Raw genomic sequence first — 16,915 nt, forward strand, 5'->3', positions numbered from 1 at the left:
ATGTAGAAAAATATATAAAATGCAACTTTCAGATAAGTTTTCTATCCAGAACTGGATATTTCAAATTGAGAATAAAAAGCGAGGCCGAATTTGGATTTGTCATAGGATCTTGGTTGGTAGGTATAGAAAAATATATATAATGCAAGTTTCAGATAAAATTTCTACCAAGAACGGGATATTTCGAATTGAGAATGGAAAGAGAGGCTTAATGTAGATTTTTCGTAGGATCTTTAGGGGTACATGTAGAGAGATATATAAAATGCGAGTTTTAGATAAGTTTTCTATCCAGAACTGGACATTTCAAATTGAGAATAAAAAGCGAGGCCGAATTTGGATTTGTCATAGGATCTTGGTTGGTAGGTATAGAAAAATATATATAATGCAAGTTTCAGATAAAATTTCTACCAAGAACGGGATATTTCGAAGTGAGAATGGAAAGAGAGGCTGAATTTTGATTTTTCATAGGATCTTTGGAGGTACATTTAGAAAAATATATATAATGCAAGTTTCAGATAACTCATAGGATCTTAGCGGGTACATTTAAAAAATATATTTAATGCGAGTTTTGGATAAGTTTTCTATCCAGAACCTGATATTTCAAATTGAGAATGAAAAGAGAGGCCGAATTTGGATTTTTCATAGGATATTTGGGTGTACATGTAGAAAAATATATAAAATGCAAGTTTCAGATAAGTTTTCTATCCAGAACTGGACATTTCAAATTGAGAATAAAAAGCGAGGCCGAATTTGGATTTGTCATAGGATCTTGGTTGGTAGGTATAGAAAAATATATATAATGCAAGTTTCAGATAAAATTTCTACCAAGAACGGGATATTTCGAATTGAGAATGGAAAGAGAGGCTTAATGTAGATTTTTCGTAGGATCTTTAGGGGTACATGTAGAGAGATATATATAATGCGAGTTTTAGATAAGTTTTTTATCCAGAACGGGATATTTCAAATTGAGAATGAAAAGAGAGGCTGAATTTGGATTTTTCGTAGGATCTTTAGGGGTACATGTAGAAAGATATATATAATGCAAGTTTTAGATAAGTTTTTTATCCAGAACGGGATATTTCAAATTGAGAATGAAAAGAGAGGCTGAATTTACATTTTTCGTAGGATCTTTAGGGGTACATGTAGAAAAATATATAAAATGCAACTTTCAGATAAGTTTTCTATCCAGAACTGGATATTTCAAATTGAGAATAAAAAGCGAGGCCGAATTTGGATTTGTCATAGGATCTTGGTTGGTAGGTATAGAAAAATATATATAATGCAAGTTTCAGATAAAATTTCTACCAAGAACGGGATATTTCGAATTGAGAATGGAAAGAGAGGCTTAATGTAGATTTTTCGTAGGATCTTTAGGGGTACATGTAGAGAGATATATAAAATGCGAGTTTTAGATAAGTTTTCTATCCAGAACTGGACATTTCAAATTGAGAATAAAAAGCGAGGCCGAATTTGGATTTGTCATAGGATCTTGGTTGGTAGGTATAGAAAAATATATATAATGCAAGTTTCAGATAAAATTTCTACCAAGAACGGGATATTTCGAAGTGAGAATGGAAAGAGAGGCTGAATTTTGATTTTTCATAGGATCTTTGGAGGTACATTTAGAAAAATATATATAATGCAAGTTTCAGATAACTCATAGGATCTTAGCGGGTACATTTAAAAAATATATTTAATGCGAGTTTTGGATAAGTTTTCTATCCAGAACCTGATATTTCAAATTGAGAATGAAAAGAGAGGCTGAATTTGGATTTTTCATAGGATATTTGGGGGTACATGTAGAAAAATATATAAAATGCAAGTTTCAGATAAGTTTTCTATCCAGAACCTGATATTTCATATTGAGAATGAGAAGAGAGGCTGAATTTGGATTTGTCATAGGATCTTGGTTGGTAGGTATGGAAAAATATATATAATGCAAGTTTCAGATAAAATTTCTACCAAGAACGGAATATTTCGAAGTGAGAATGGAAAGAGAGGCTGAATTTGGATTTTTGATAGGATCTTTTGAGGTACATTTAGAAAAATATATATAATGCGAGTTTTAGATAAGTTTTTTATCCAGAACGGGATATTTCGAATTGAGAATGAAAAGAGAGGCTGAATTTATATTTTTCATAGGATATTTGGGGGTCCATGTAGAAAACTATATAAAATGCAAGTTTCAGATAAGTTTTCTATCCAGAACCTGATATTTCATATTGAGAATGAGAAGAGAGGCTGAATTTGGATTTGTCATAGGATCTTGGTTGGTAGGTATGGAAAAATATATATAATGCAAGTTTCAGATAAAATTTCTACCAAGAACGGAATATTTCGAAGTGAGAATGGAAAGAGAGGCTGAATTTGGATTTTTGATAGGATCTTTTGAGGTACATTTAGAAAAATATATATAATGCGAGTTTTAGATAAGTTTTTTATCCAGAACGGGATATTTCGAATTGAGAATGAAAAGAGAGGCTGAATTTATATTTTTCATAGGATATTTGGGGGTACATGTAGAAAAATATATAAAATGCAAGTTTCAGATAAGTTTTCTATCCAGAACCTGATATTTCATATTGAGAATGAGAAGAGAGGCTGAATTTGGATTTGTCATAGGATCTTGGTTGGTAGGTATGGAAAAATATATAAAATGCAAGTTTCAGATAAGTTTTCTATCCAGAACTGGATATTTCAAATTGAGAATAAAAAGCGAGGCCGAATTTGGATTTGTCATAGGATCTTGGTTGGTAGGTATAGAAAAATATATATAATGCAAGTTTCAGATAAAATTTCTACCAAGAACGGGATATTTCGAATTGAGAATGGAAAGAGAGGCTTAATGTAGATTTTTCGTAGGATCTTTAGGGGTACAAGTAGAAAAATATATAAAATGCAAGTTTCAGATAAGTTTTCTATCCAGAACTGGATATTTCAAATTGAGAATAAAAAGCGAGGCCGAATTTGGATTTGTCATAGGATTTTGGTTGGTAGGTATATTAAAATATATATTATGCAAGTGTCAGATAAAGTTTCAACCAAGTACGGGATATTTCGAATTGAGAATGGAAAGATAGGCTGAATTTGGATTTTTGATAGGATCTTGGTTAGTAGGTATATTAAAATATATATAATGCAAGTTTCAGATAAAGTTTCTACCAAGTACGGGATATTTCGAAGTGAGAATGGAAAGAGAGGCTGAATTTGGATTTTTGATAGGATCTTTGGAGGTACAAGAAGAAAAATATATAAAATGCAAGTTTCAGATAAGTTTTCTATACAGAACTGGATATTTCAAATTGAGAATAAAGAGCGAGGCCGAATTTGGATTTGTCATAGGATCTTGGTTGGTAGGTATAGAAAAATATATATAATGCAAGTTTCAGATAAAGTTTCTACCAAGTACGGGATATTTCGAAGTGAGAATGGAAAGAGAGGCTGAATTTGGATTTTTGATAGGATCTTTGGAGGTACAAGAAGAAAAATATATAAAATGCAAGTTTCAGATAAGTTTTCTATCCAGAACTGGATATTTCAAATTGAGAATAAAAAGCGAGGCCGAATTTGGATTTGTCATAGGATCTTGGTTGGTAGGTATAGAAAAATATATAAAATGCAAGTTTCAGATAAGTTTTCTATCCAGAACTGGATATTTCAAATTGAGAATAAAAAGCGAGGCCGAATTTGGATTTGCCATAGGATCTTGGTTGGTAGGTATAGAAAAATATATATAATGCAAGTTTCAGATAAAGTTTCTACCAAGTACGGGATATTTCGAAGTGAGAATGGAAAGAGAGGCTGAATTTGGATTTTTGATAGGATCTTTGGAGGTACAAGAAGAAAAATATATATAATGCAAGTTTCAGATAACTCATAGGATCTTAGCGGGTACATTTAAAAAATATATTTAATGCGAGTTTTGGATAAGTTTTCTATCCAGAACCTGATATTTCAAATTGAGAATGAAAAGAGAGGCTGAATTTGGATTTTTCATAGGATATTTGGGGGTACATGTAGAAAAATATATAAAATGCAAGTTTCAGATAAGTTTTCTATCCAGAACCTGATATTTCATATTGAGAATGAGAAGAGAGGCTGAATTTGGATTTGTCATAGGATCTTGGTTGGTAGGTATGGAAAAATATATATAATGCAAGTTTCAGATAAAATTTCTACCAAGAACGGAATATTTCGAAGTGAGAATGGAAAGAGAGGCTGAATTTGGATTTTTGATAGGATCTTTTGAGGTACATTTAGAAAAATATATATAATGCGAGTTTTAGATAAGTTTTTTATCCAGAACGGGATATTTCGAATTGAGAATGAAAAGAGAGGCTGAATTTATATTTTTCATAGGATATTTGGGGGTCCATGTAGAAAACTATATAAAATGCAAGTTTCAGATAAGTTTTCTATCCAGAACCTGATATTTCATATTGAGAATGAGAAGAGAGGCTGAATTTGGATTTGTCATAGGATCTTGGTTGGTAGGTATGGAAAAATATATATAATGCAAGTTTCAGATAAAATTTCTACCAAGAACGGAATATTTCGAAGTGAGAATGGAAAGAGAGGCTGAATTTGGATTTTTGATAGGATCTTTTGAGGTACATTTAGAAAAATATATATAATGCGAGTTTTAGATAAGTTTTTTATCCAGAACGGGATATTTCGAATTGAGAATGAAAAGAGAGGCTGAATTTATATTTTTCATAGGATATTTGGGGGTACATGTAGAAAAATATATAAAATGCAAGTTTCAGATAAGTTTTCTATCCAGAACCTGATATTTCATATTGAGAATGAGAAGAGAGGCTGAATTTGGATTTGTCATAGGATCTTGGTTGGTAGGTATGGAAAAATATATAAAATGCAAGTTTCAGATAAGTTTTCTATCCAGAACTGGATATTTCAAATTGAGAATAAAAAGCGAGGCCGAATTTGGATTTGTCATAGGATCTTGGTTGGTAGGTATAGAAAAATATATATAATGCAAGTTTCAGATAAAATTTCTACCAAGAACGGGATATTTCGAATTGAGAATGGAAAGAGAGGCTTAATGTAGATTTTTCGTAGGATCTTTAGGGGTACAAGTAGAAAAATATATAAAATGCAAGTTTCAGATAAGTTTTCTATCCAGAACTGGATATTTCAAATTGAGAATAAAAAGCGAGGCCGAATTTGGATTTGTCATAGGATTTTGGTTGGTAGGTATATTAAAATATATATTATGCAAGTTTCAGATAAAGTTTCAACCAAGTACGGGATATTTCGAATTGAGAATGGAAAGAGAGGCTGAATTTGGATTTTTGATAGGATCTTGGTTAGTAGGTATATTAAAATATATATAATGCAAGTTTCAGATAAAGTTTCTACCAAGTACGGGATATTTCGAAGTGAGAATGGAAAGAGAGGCTGAATTTGGATTTTTGATAGGATCTTTGGAGGTACAAGAAGAAAAATATATAAAATGCAAGTTTCAGATAAGTTTTCTATCCAGAACTGGATATTTCAAATTGAGAATAAAGAGCGAGGCCGAATTTGGATTTGTCATAGGATCTTGGTTGGTAGGTATAGAAAGATATATATAATGCGAGTTTTAGATAAGTTTTCTATCCAGAACGGGATATTTGTAATTGAGAATGGAAAGAGAGGCTGAATTTAAATTTTTGATAGGATCTTTGGAGGTACAAGTAGAAAAATATATAAAATGCAAGTTTCAGATAAGTTTTCTATCCAGAACTGGATATTTCAAATTGAGAATAAAAAGCGAGGCCGAATTTGGATTTGTCATAGGATCTTGGTTGGTAGGTATAGAAAGATATATATAATGCGAGTTTTAGATAAGTTTTCTATCCAGAACGGGATATTTCGAAGTGAGAATGGAAAGAGAGGCTGAATTTGGATTTTTGATGGGATCTTTGGGGGTACATGTAGAGATATATATATAATGCGAGTTTTAGATAAGTTTTTTATCCAGAACTGGACATTTCAAATTGAGAATAAAAAGCGAGGCCGAATTTGGATTTGTCATAGGATCTTGGTTGGTAGGTATAGAAAAATATATATAATGCAAGTTTCAGATAAATTTTCTACCAAGTACGGGATATTTCGAATTGAGAATGGAAAGAGAGGCTTAATGTAGATTTTTCGTAGGATCTTTAGGGGTACATGTAGAGAGATATATATAATGCGAATTTTAGATAAGTTTTCTATCCAGAACGGGATATTTCGAATTGAGAATGGAAAGAGAGGCTGAATTTGGATTTTTCATAGGATATTTGGGGGTACATGTAGAAAAATATATAAAATGCAAGTTTCAGATAAGTTTTCTATCCAGAACCTGATATTTCATATTGAGAATGAGAAGAGAGGCTGAATTTGGATTTGTCATAGGATCTTGGTTGGTAGGTATGGAAAAATATATAAAATGCAAGTTTCAGATAAGTTTTCTATCCAGAACTGGATATTTCAAATTGAGAATAAAAAGCGAGGCCGAATTTGGATTTGTCATAGGATCTTGGTTGGTAGGTATAGAAAAATATATATAATGCAAGTTTCAGATAAAGTTTCTACCAAGTACGGGATATTTCGAAGTGAGAATGGAAAGAGAGGCTGAATTTGGATTTTCGATAGGATCTTTGGAGGTACAAGAAGAAAAATATATAAAATGCAAGTTTCAGATAAGTTTTCTATCCAGAACTGGATATTTCAAATTGAGAATAAAGAGCGAGGCCGAGTTTGGATTTGTCATAGGATCTTGGTTGGTAGGTATAGAAAGATATATATAATGCGAGTTTTAGATAAGTTTTCTATCCAGAACGGGATATTTGTAATTGAGAATGGAAAGAGAGGCTGAATTTAAATTTTTGATAGGATCTTTGGAGGTACAAGTAGAAAAATATATAAAATGCAAGTTTCAGATAAGTTTTCTATCCAGAACTGGATATTTCAAATTGAGAATAAAAAGCGAGGCCGAATTTGGATTTGTCATAGGATCTTGGTTGGTAGGTATAGAAAGATATATATAATGCGAGTTTTAGATAAGTTTTCTATCCAGAACGGGATATTTCGAAGTGAGAATGGAAAGAGAGGCTGAATTTGGATTTTTGATGGGATCTTTGGGGGTACATGTAGAGAGATATATATAATGCGAGTTTTAGATAAGTTTTTTATCCAGAACTGGACATTTCAAATTGAGAATAAAAAGCGAGGCCGAATTTGGATTTGTCATAGGATCTTGGTTGGTAGGTATAGAAAAATATATATAATGCAAGTTTCAGATAAATTTTCTACCAAGTACGGGATATTTCGAATTGAGAATGGAAAGAGAGGCTTAATGTAGATTTTTCGTAGGATCTTTAGGGGTACATGTAGAGAGATATATATAATGCGAATTTTAGATAAGTTTTCTATCCAGAACGGGATATTTCGAATTGAGAATGGAAAGAGAGGCTGAATTTGGATTTTTCATAGGATATTTGGGGGTACATGTAGAAAAATATATAAAATGCAAGTTTCAGATAAGTTTTCTATCCAGAACCTGATATTTCATATTGAGAATGAGAAGAGAGGCTGAATTTGGATTTGTCATAGGATCTTGGTTGGTAGGTATGGAAAAATATATAAAATGCAAGTTTCAGATAAGTTTTCTATCCAGAACTGGATATTTCAAATTGAGAATAAAAAGCGAGGCCGAATTTGGATTTGTCATAGGATCTTGGTTGGTAGGTATAGAAAAATATATATAATGCAAGTTTCAGATAAAGTTTCTACCAAATACGGGATATTTCGAAGTGAGAATGGAAAGAGAGGCTGAATTTGGATTTTCGATAGGATCTTTGGAGGTACAAGAAGAAAAATATATAAAATGCAAGTTTCAGATAAGTTTTCTATCCAGAACTGGATATTTCAAATTGAGAATAAAGAGCGAGGCCGAATTTGGATTTGTCATAGGATCTTGGTTGGTAGGTATAGAAAGATATATATAATGCGAGTTTTAGATAAGTTTTCTATCCAGAACGGGATATTTGTAATTGAGAATGGAAAGAGAGGCTGAATTTAAATTTTTGATAGGATCTTTGGAGGTACAAGTAGAAAAATATATAAAATGCAAGTTTCAGATAAGTTTTCTATCCAGAACTGGATATTTCAAATTGAGAATAAAAAGCGAGGCCGAATTTGGATTTGTCATAGGATCTTGGTTGGTAGGTATAGAAAAATATATATAATGCAAGTTTCAGATAAATTTTCTACCAAGTACGGGATATTTCGAATTGAGAATGGAAAGAGAGGCTTAATGTAGATTTTTCGTAGGATCTTTAGGGGTACATGTAGAGAGATATATATATCGCGAATTTTAGATAAGTTTTCTATCCAGAACGGGATATTTCGAATTGAGAATGGAAAGAGAGGCTGAATTTGGATTTTTCATAGGATATTTGGGGGTACATGTAGAAAAATATATAAAATGCAAGTTTCAGATAAGTTTTCTATCCAGAACCTGATATTTCATATTGAGAATGAGAAGAGAGGCTGAATTTGGATTTGTCATAGGATCTTGGTTGGTAGGTATGGAAAAATATATAAAATGCAAGTTTCAGATAAGTTTTCTATCCAGAACTGGATATTTCAAATTGAGAATAAAAAGCGAGGCCGAATTTGGATTTGTCATATGATCTTGGTTGGTAGGTATAGAAAAATATATATAATGCAAGTTTCAGATAAAATTTCTACCAAGAACGGGATATTTCGAATTGAGAATGGAAAGAGAGGCTTAATGTAGATTTTTCGTAGGATCTTCAGGGGTACAAGTAGAAAAATATATAAAATGCAAGTTTCAGATAAGTTTTCTATCCAGAACTGGATATTTCAAATTGAGAATAAAAAGCGAGGCCGAATTTGGATTTGTCATAGGATTTTGGTTGGTAGGTATAGAAAGATATATATAATGCGAGTTTTAGATAAGTTTTCTATCCAGAACGGGATATTTCGAAGTGAGAATGGAAAGAGAGGCTGAATTTGGATTTTTGATAGGATCTTTGGGGGTACATGTAGAAAGATATATATAATGCGAGTTTTAGATAAGTTTTCTATCCAGAACGGTATATTTTGAAGTGAGAATGGAAAGAGAAGCTGAATTTGGATTTTTGATAGAATCTTTGGAGGTGCATTTGGAAAAATATATATAATGCAAGTTTCAGATTAAATTTCTACCAAGTACGGGATATTTCGAATTGAGAATGGAAAGAGAGGCTGAATTTGGATTTGTCATAGGATCTTGGTTGGTAGGTATAGAAAGATATATATAATGCGAGTTTTAGATAAGTTTTCTATCCAGAACGGGATATTTCGAAGTGAGAATGGAAAGAGAGGCTGAATTTGGATTTTTGATGGGATCTTTGGGGGTACATGTAGAGATATATATATAATGCGAGTTTTAGATAAGTTTTTTATCCAGAACTGGACATTTCAAATTGAGAATAAAAAGCGAGGCCGAATTTGGATTTGTCATAGGATCTTGGTTGGTAGGTATAGAAAAATATATATAATGCAAGTTTCAGATAAATTTTCTACCAAGTACGGGATATTTCGAATTGAGAATGGAAAGAGAGGCTTAATGTAGATTTTTCGTAGGATCTTTAGGGGTACATGTAGAGAGATATATATAATGCGAATTTTAGATAAGTTTTCTATCCAGAACGGGATATTTCGAATTGAGAATGGAAAGAGAGGCTGAATTTGGATTTTTCATAGGATATTTGGGGGTACATGTAGAAAAATATATAAAATGCAAGTTTCAGATAAGTTTTCTATCCAGAACCTGATATTTCATATTGAGAATGAGAAGAGAGGCTGAATTTGGATTTGTCATAGGATCTTGGTTGGTAGGTATGGAAAAATATATAAAATGCAAGTTTCAGATAAGTTTTCTATCCAGAACTGGATATTTCAAATTGAGAATAAAAAGCGAGGCCGAATTTGGATTTGTCATAGGATCTTGGTTGGTAGGTATAGAAAAATATATATAATGCAAGTTTCAGATAAAGTTTCTACCAAGTACGGGATATTTCGAAGTGAGAATGGAAAGAGAGGCTGAATTTGGATTTTCGATAGGATCTTTGGAGGTACAAGAAGAAAAATATATAAAATGCAAGTTTCAGATAAGTTTTCTATCCAGAACTGGATATTTCAAATTGAGAATAAAGAGCGAGGCCGAGTTTGGATTTGTCATAGGATCTTGGTTGGTAGGTATAGAAAGATATATATAATGCGAGTTTTAGATAAGTTTTCTATCCAGAACGGGATATTTGTAATTGAGAATGGAAAGAGAGGCTGAATTTAAATTTTTGATAGGATCTTTGGAGGTACAAGTAGAAAAATATATAAAATGCAAGTTTCAGATAAGTTTTCTATCCAGAACTGGATATTTCAAATTGAGAATAAAAAGCGAGGCCGAATTTGGATTTGTCATAGGATCTTGGTTGGTAGGTATAGAAAGATATATATAATGCGAGTTTTAGATAAGTTTTCTATCCAGAACGGGATATTTCGAAGTGAGAATGGAAAGAGAGGCTGAATTTGGATTTTTGATGGGATCTTTGGGGGTACATGTAGAGAGATATATATAATGCGAGTTTTAGATAAGTTTTTTATCCAGAACTGGACATTTCAAATTGAGAATAAAAAGCGAGGCCGAATTTGGATTTGTCATAGGATCTTGGTTGGTAGGTATAGAAAAATATATATAATGCAAGTTTCAGATAAATTTTCTACCAAGTACGGGATATTTCGAATTGAGAATGGAAAGAGAGGCTTAATGTAGATTTTTCGTAGGATCTTTAGGGGTACATGTAGAGAGATATATATAATGCGAATTTTAGATAAGTTTTCTATCCAGAACGGGATATTTCGAATTGAGAATGGAAAGAGAGGCTGAATTTGGATTTTTCATAGGATATTTGGGGGTACATGTAGAAAAATATATAAAATGCAAGTTTCAGATAAGTTTTCTATCCAGAACCTGATATTTCATATTGAGAATGAGAAGAGAGGCTGAATTTGGATTTGTCATAGGATCTTGGTTGGTAGGTATGGAAAAATATATAAAATGCAAGTTTCAGATAAGTTTTCTATCCAGAACTGGATATTTCAAATTGAGAATAAAAAGCGAGGCCGAATTTGGATTTGTCATAGGATCTTGGTTGGTAGGTATAGAAAAATATATATAATGCAAGTTTCAGATAAAGTTTCTACCAAATACGGGATATTTCGAAGTGAGAATGGAAAGAGAGGCTGAATTTGGATTTTCGATAGGATCTTTGGAGGTACAAGAAGAAAAATATATAAAATGCAAGTTTCAGATAAGTTTTCTATCCAGAACTGGATATTTCAAATTGAGAATAAAGAGCGAGGCCGAATTTGGATTTGTCATAGGATCTTGGTTGGTAGGTATAGAAAGATATATATAATGCGAGTTTTAGATAAGTTTTCTATCCAGAACGGGATATTTGTAATTGAGAATGGAAAGAGAGGCTGAATTTAAATTTTTGATAGGATCTTTGGAGGTACAAGTAGAAAAATATATAAAATGCAAGTTTCAGATAAGTTTTCTATCCAGAACTGGATATTTCAAATTGAGAATAAAAAGCGAGGCCGAATTTGGATTTGTCATAGGATCTTGGTTGGTAGGTATAGAAAAATATATATAATGCAAGTTTCAGATAAATTTTCTACCAAGTACGGGATATTTCGAATTGAGAATGGAAAGAGAGGCTTAATGTAGATTTTTCGTAGGATCTTTAGGGGTACATGTAGAGAGATATATATATCGCGAATTTTAGATAAGTTTTCTATCCAGAACGGGATATTTCGAATTGAGAATGGAAAGAGAGGCTGAATTTGGATTTTTCATAGGATATTTGGGGGTACATGTAGAAAAATATATAAAATGCAAGTTTCAGATAAGTTTTCTATCCAGAACCTGATATTTCATATTGAGAATGAGAAGAGAGGCTGAATTTGGATTTGTCATAGGATCTTGGTTGGTAGGTATGGAAAAATATATAAAATGCAAGTTTCAGATAAGTTTTCTATCCAGAACTGGATATTTCAAATTGAGAATAAAAAGCGAGGCCGAATTTGGATTTGTCATATGATCTTGGTTGGTAGGTATAGAAAAATATATATAATGCAAGTTTCAGATAAAATTTCTACCAAGAACGGGATATTTCGAATTGAGAATGGAAAGAGAGGCTTAATGTAGATTTTTCGTAGGATCTTCAGGGGTACAAGTAGAAAAATATATAAAATGCAAGTTTCAGATAAGTTTTCTATCCAGAACTGGATATTTCAAATTGAGAATAAAAAGCGAGGCCGAATTTGGATTTGTCATAGGATTTTGGTTGGTAGGTATAGAAAGATATATATAATGCGAGTTTTAGATAAGTTTTCTATCCAGAACGGGATATTTCGAAGTGAGAATGGAAAGAGAGGCTGAATTTGGATTTTTGATAGGATCTTTGGGGGTACATGTAGAAAGATATATATAATGCGAGTTTTAGATAAGTTTTCTATCCAGAACGGTATATTTTGAAGTGAGAATGGAAAGAGAAGCTGAATTTGGATTTTTGATAGAATCTTTGGAGGTGCATTTGGAAAAATATATATAATGCAAGTTTCAGATTAAATTTCTACCAAGTACGGGATATTTCGAATTGAGAATGGAAAGAGAGGCTGAATTTGGATTTTTGATAGGATCTTTGGAGGTACATTTAGAAAAATATATATAATGCAAGTTTCAGAAAACTCATAGGATCTTAGCGGGTATATCTAGAAAAATATATTTCATGCGAGTTTCAGATAAGTTTTCTATCCAGAACTGGACATTTCAAATTGAGAATAAAAAGCGAGGCCGAATTTGGATTTGTCATAGGATCTTGGTTGGTAGGTATAGAAAGATATATATAATGCGAGTTTTAGATAAGTTTTCTATCCAGAACTGGACATTTCAAATTGAGAATAAAAAGCGAGGCCGAATTTGGATTTGTCATAGGATCTTGGTTGGCAGCTATAGAAAAATATATATAATGCAAGTTTCAGATAAAATTTCTACCAAGAACGGGATAATTCGAAGTGAGAATGGAAAGAGAGGCTGAATTTGGATTTTTGATAGGATCTTTGGGGGTACATGTAGGAAGATATATATAATGCTAGTTTTAGATAAGTTTTCTATCCAGAACGGGATATTTCGAATTAAGAATGAAAAGAGAGGCTGAATTTGGATTTTTGATAGGATCTTTGGAGGTACATTTAGAAAAATATATATAATGCAAGTTTCAAATAACTCATAGGATCTTAGCGGGTACATGTAGAAAATATATTTAATGCGAGTTTTAGATAAGTTTTCTATCCAGAACCTGATATTTCGAAATGAGAATGAAAAGAGAGGCTGAATTTGGATTTGTCATAGGATATTTGGTGGTAGGTATAGAAAAATATATATAATGCAAGTTTCAGATAAATTTTCTACCAAGTACGGGATATTTCGAATTGAGAATGGAAAGAGAGGCTTAATGTAGATTTTTCGTAGGATCTTTAGGGGTACATGTAGAGAGATATATATATCGCGAATTTTAGATAAGTTTTCTATCCAGAACGGGATATTTCGAATTGAGAATGGAAAGAGAGGCTGAATTTGGATTTTTCATAGGATATTTGGGGGTACATGTAGAAAAATATATAAAATGCAAGTTTCAGATAAGTTTTCTATCCAGAACCTGATATTTCATATTGAGAATGAGAAGAGAGGCTGAATTTGGATTTGTCATAGGATCTTGGTTGGTAGGTATGGAAAAATATATAAAATGCAAGTTTCAGATAAGTTTTCTATCCAGAACTGGATATTTCAAATTGAGAATAAAAAGCGAGGCCGAATTTGGATTTGTCATATGATCTTGGTTGGTAGGTATAGAAAAATATATATAATGCAAGTTTCAGATAAAATTTCTACCAAGAACGGGATATTTCGAATTGAGAATGGAAAGAGAGGCTTAATGTAGATTTTTCGTAGGATCTTCAGGGGTACAAGTAGAAAAATATATAAAATGCAAGTTTCAGATAAGTTTTCTATCCAGAACTGGATATTTCAAATTGAGAATAAAAAGCGAGGCCGAATTTGGATTTGTCATAGGATTTTGGTTGGTAGGTATAGAAAGATATATATAATGCGAGTTTTAGATAAGTTTTCTATCCAGAACGGGATATTTCGAAGTGAGAATGGAAAGAGAGGCTGAATTTGGATTTTTGATAGGATCTTTGGGGGTACATGTAGAAAGATATATATAATGCGAGTTTTAGATAAGTTTTCTATCCAGAACGGTATATTTTGAAGTGAGAATGGAAAGAGAAGCTGAATTTGGATTTTTGATAGAATCTTTGGAGGTGCATTTGGAAAAATATATATAATGCAAGTTTCAGATTAAATTTCTACCAAGTACGGGATATTTCGAATTGAGAATGGAAAGAGAGGCTGAATTTGGATTTTTGATAGGATCTTTGGAGGTACATTTAGAAAAATATATATAATGCAAGTTTCAGAAAACTCATAGGATCTTAGCGGGTATATCTAGAAAAATATATTTCATGCGAGTTTCAGATAAGTTTTCTATCCAGAACTGGACATTTCAAATTGAGAATAAAAAGCGAGGCCGAATTTGGATTTGTCATAGGATCTTGGTTGGTAGGTATAGAAAGATATATATAATGCGAGTTTTAGATAAGTTTTCTATCCAGAACTGGACATTTCAAATTGAGAATAAAAAGCGAGGCCGAATTTGGATTTGTCATAGGATCTTGGTTGGCAGCTATAGAAAAATATATATAATGCAAGTTTCAGATAAAATTTCTACCAAGAACGGGATAATTCGAAGTGAGAATGGAAAGAGAGGCTGAATTTGGATTTTTGATAGGATCTTTGGGGGTACATGTAGGAAGATATATATAATGCTAGTTTTAGATAAGTTTTCTATCCAGAACGGGATATTTCGAATTAAGAATGAAAAGAGAGGCTGAATTTGGATTTTTGATAGGATCTTTGGAGGTACATTTAGAAAAATATATATAATGCAAGTTTCAAATAACTCATAGGATCTTAGCGGGTACATGTAGAAAATATATTTAATGCGAGTTTTAGATAAGTTTTCTATCCAGAACCTGATATTTCGAAATGAGAATGAAAAGAGAGGCTGAATTTGGATTTGTCATAGGATATTTGGTGGTACATGTAGAAAAATGTATAAAACGCAAGTTTCAGATAAGTTTTCTATCCAGAACTGGATATTTCAAATTGAGAATAAAAAGCGAGGCCGAATTTGGATTTGTCATAGGATCTTGGTTGGTAGGTATAGAAAAATATATATAATGTAAGTTTCAGATAAAATTTCTACCAAGTACGGGGATATTTCGAATTGAGAATGGAAAGAGAGGCTGAATTTGGATTTGTCATAGGATATTTGGTGGTACATGTAGAAAAATGTATAAAACGCAAGTATCAGATAAGTTTTCTATCCAGAACTGGATATTTCAAATTGAGAATAAAAAGCAAGGCCGAATTTCGATTTGTCATAGGATCTTGGTTGGTAGGTATAGAAAAATATATATAATGCAAGTTTCAGATAAAATTTCTACCAAGAACGGGATATTTCGAAGTGAGAATGGAAAGAGAGGCTGAATTTGGATTTTTGATAGGATCTTTGGGGGTACATGTAGGAAGATATATATAATGCGAGTTTTAGATAAGTTTTCTATCCAGAACTGGATATTTCAAATTGAGAATAAAAAGCGAGGCCGAATTTGGATTTGTCATAGGATCTTGGTTGGTAGGTAAAGAAAAAAATATATAATGCAAGTTTCAGATAAAGTTTCTACCAAGTACGGGATATTTCGAAGTGAGAATGGAAAGAGAGGCTGAATTTGGATTTGTCATAGGATATTTGGTGGTACATGTAGAAAAATGTATAAAACGCAAGTTTCAGATAAGTTTTCTATCCAGAACTGGATATTTCAAATTGAGAATAAAAAGCAAGGCCGAATTTCGATTTGTCATAGGATCTTGGTTGGTAGGTATAGAAAAAATATATAATGCAAGTTTCAGATAAAAGTTCTACCAAGAACGGGATATATCGAATTGAGAATGGAAAGAGAGGCTGAATGTAAATTTTTCGTAGGATCTTTAGGGGTACATGTAGAAAGATATATATAATGCGAGTTTTAGATAAGTTTTTTATCCAGAACGGGATATTTCAAATTGAGAATGAAAAGAGAGGCTGAATTTGGATTTTTCGTAGGATCTTTAGGGGTACATGTAGAAAGATATATATAATGCGAGTTTTAGATAAGTTTTTTATCCAGAACGGGATATTTCAAATTGAGAATGAAAAGAGAGGCTGAATTTACATTTTTCGTAGGATCTTTAGGGGTACATGTAGAAAAATATATAAAATGCAACTTTCAGATAAGTTTTCTATCCAGAACTGGATATTTCAAATTGAGAATAAAAAGCGAGGCCGAATTTCGATTTGTCATAGGATCTTGGTTGGTAGGTATAGAAAAATATATATAATGCAATTTTCAGATAAAATTTCGACCAAGAACGGGATATTTCGAATTGAGAATGGAAAGAGAGCCTGAATTTAGATTTTCATAGGATCTTTAGGGGTTCATGTAGAGAGATATATATAATGCGAGTTTTACATAAGTTTTCTATCCAGAACGGGATATTTCGAATTGAGAATGGAAAGAGAGGCTGAATTTAGATTTTTCGTAAGATCTTTGGAGGTACATGTAGAAAAATATATAAAATGCAAGTTTCAGATAAGTTTTCTATCCAGAACTGGACATTTCAAATTGAGAATAA

The sequence above is a fragment of the Rhopilema esculentum genome, chromosome 20, assembly GCF_057945365.1.
Source record: "Rhopilema esculentum isolate cy_ngs chromosome 20, ASM5794536v1, whole genome shotgun sequence".
Classification (NCBI taxonomy): Eukaryota; Metazoa; Cnidaria; class Scyphozoa; order Rhizostomeae; family Rhizostomatidae; genus Rhopilema; species Rhopilema esculentum.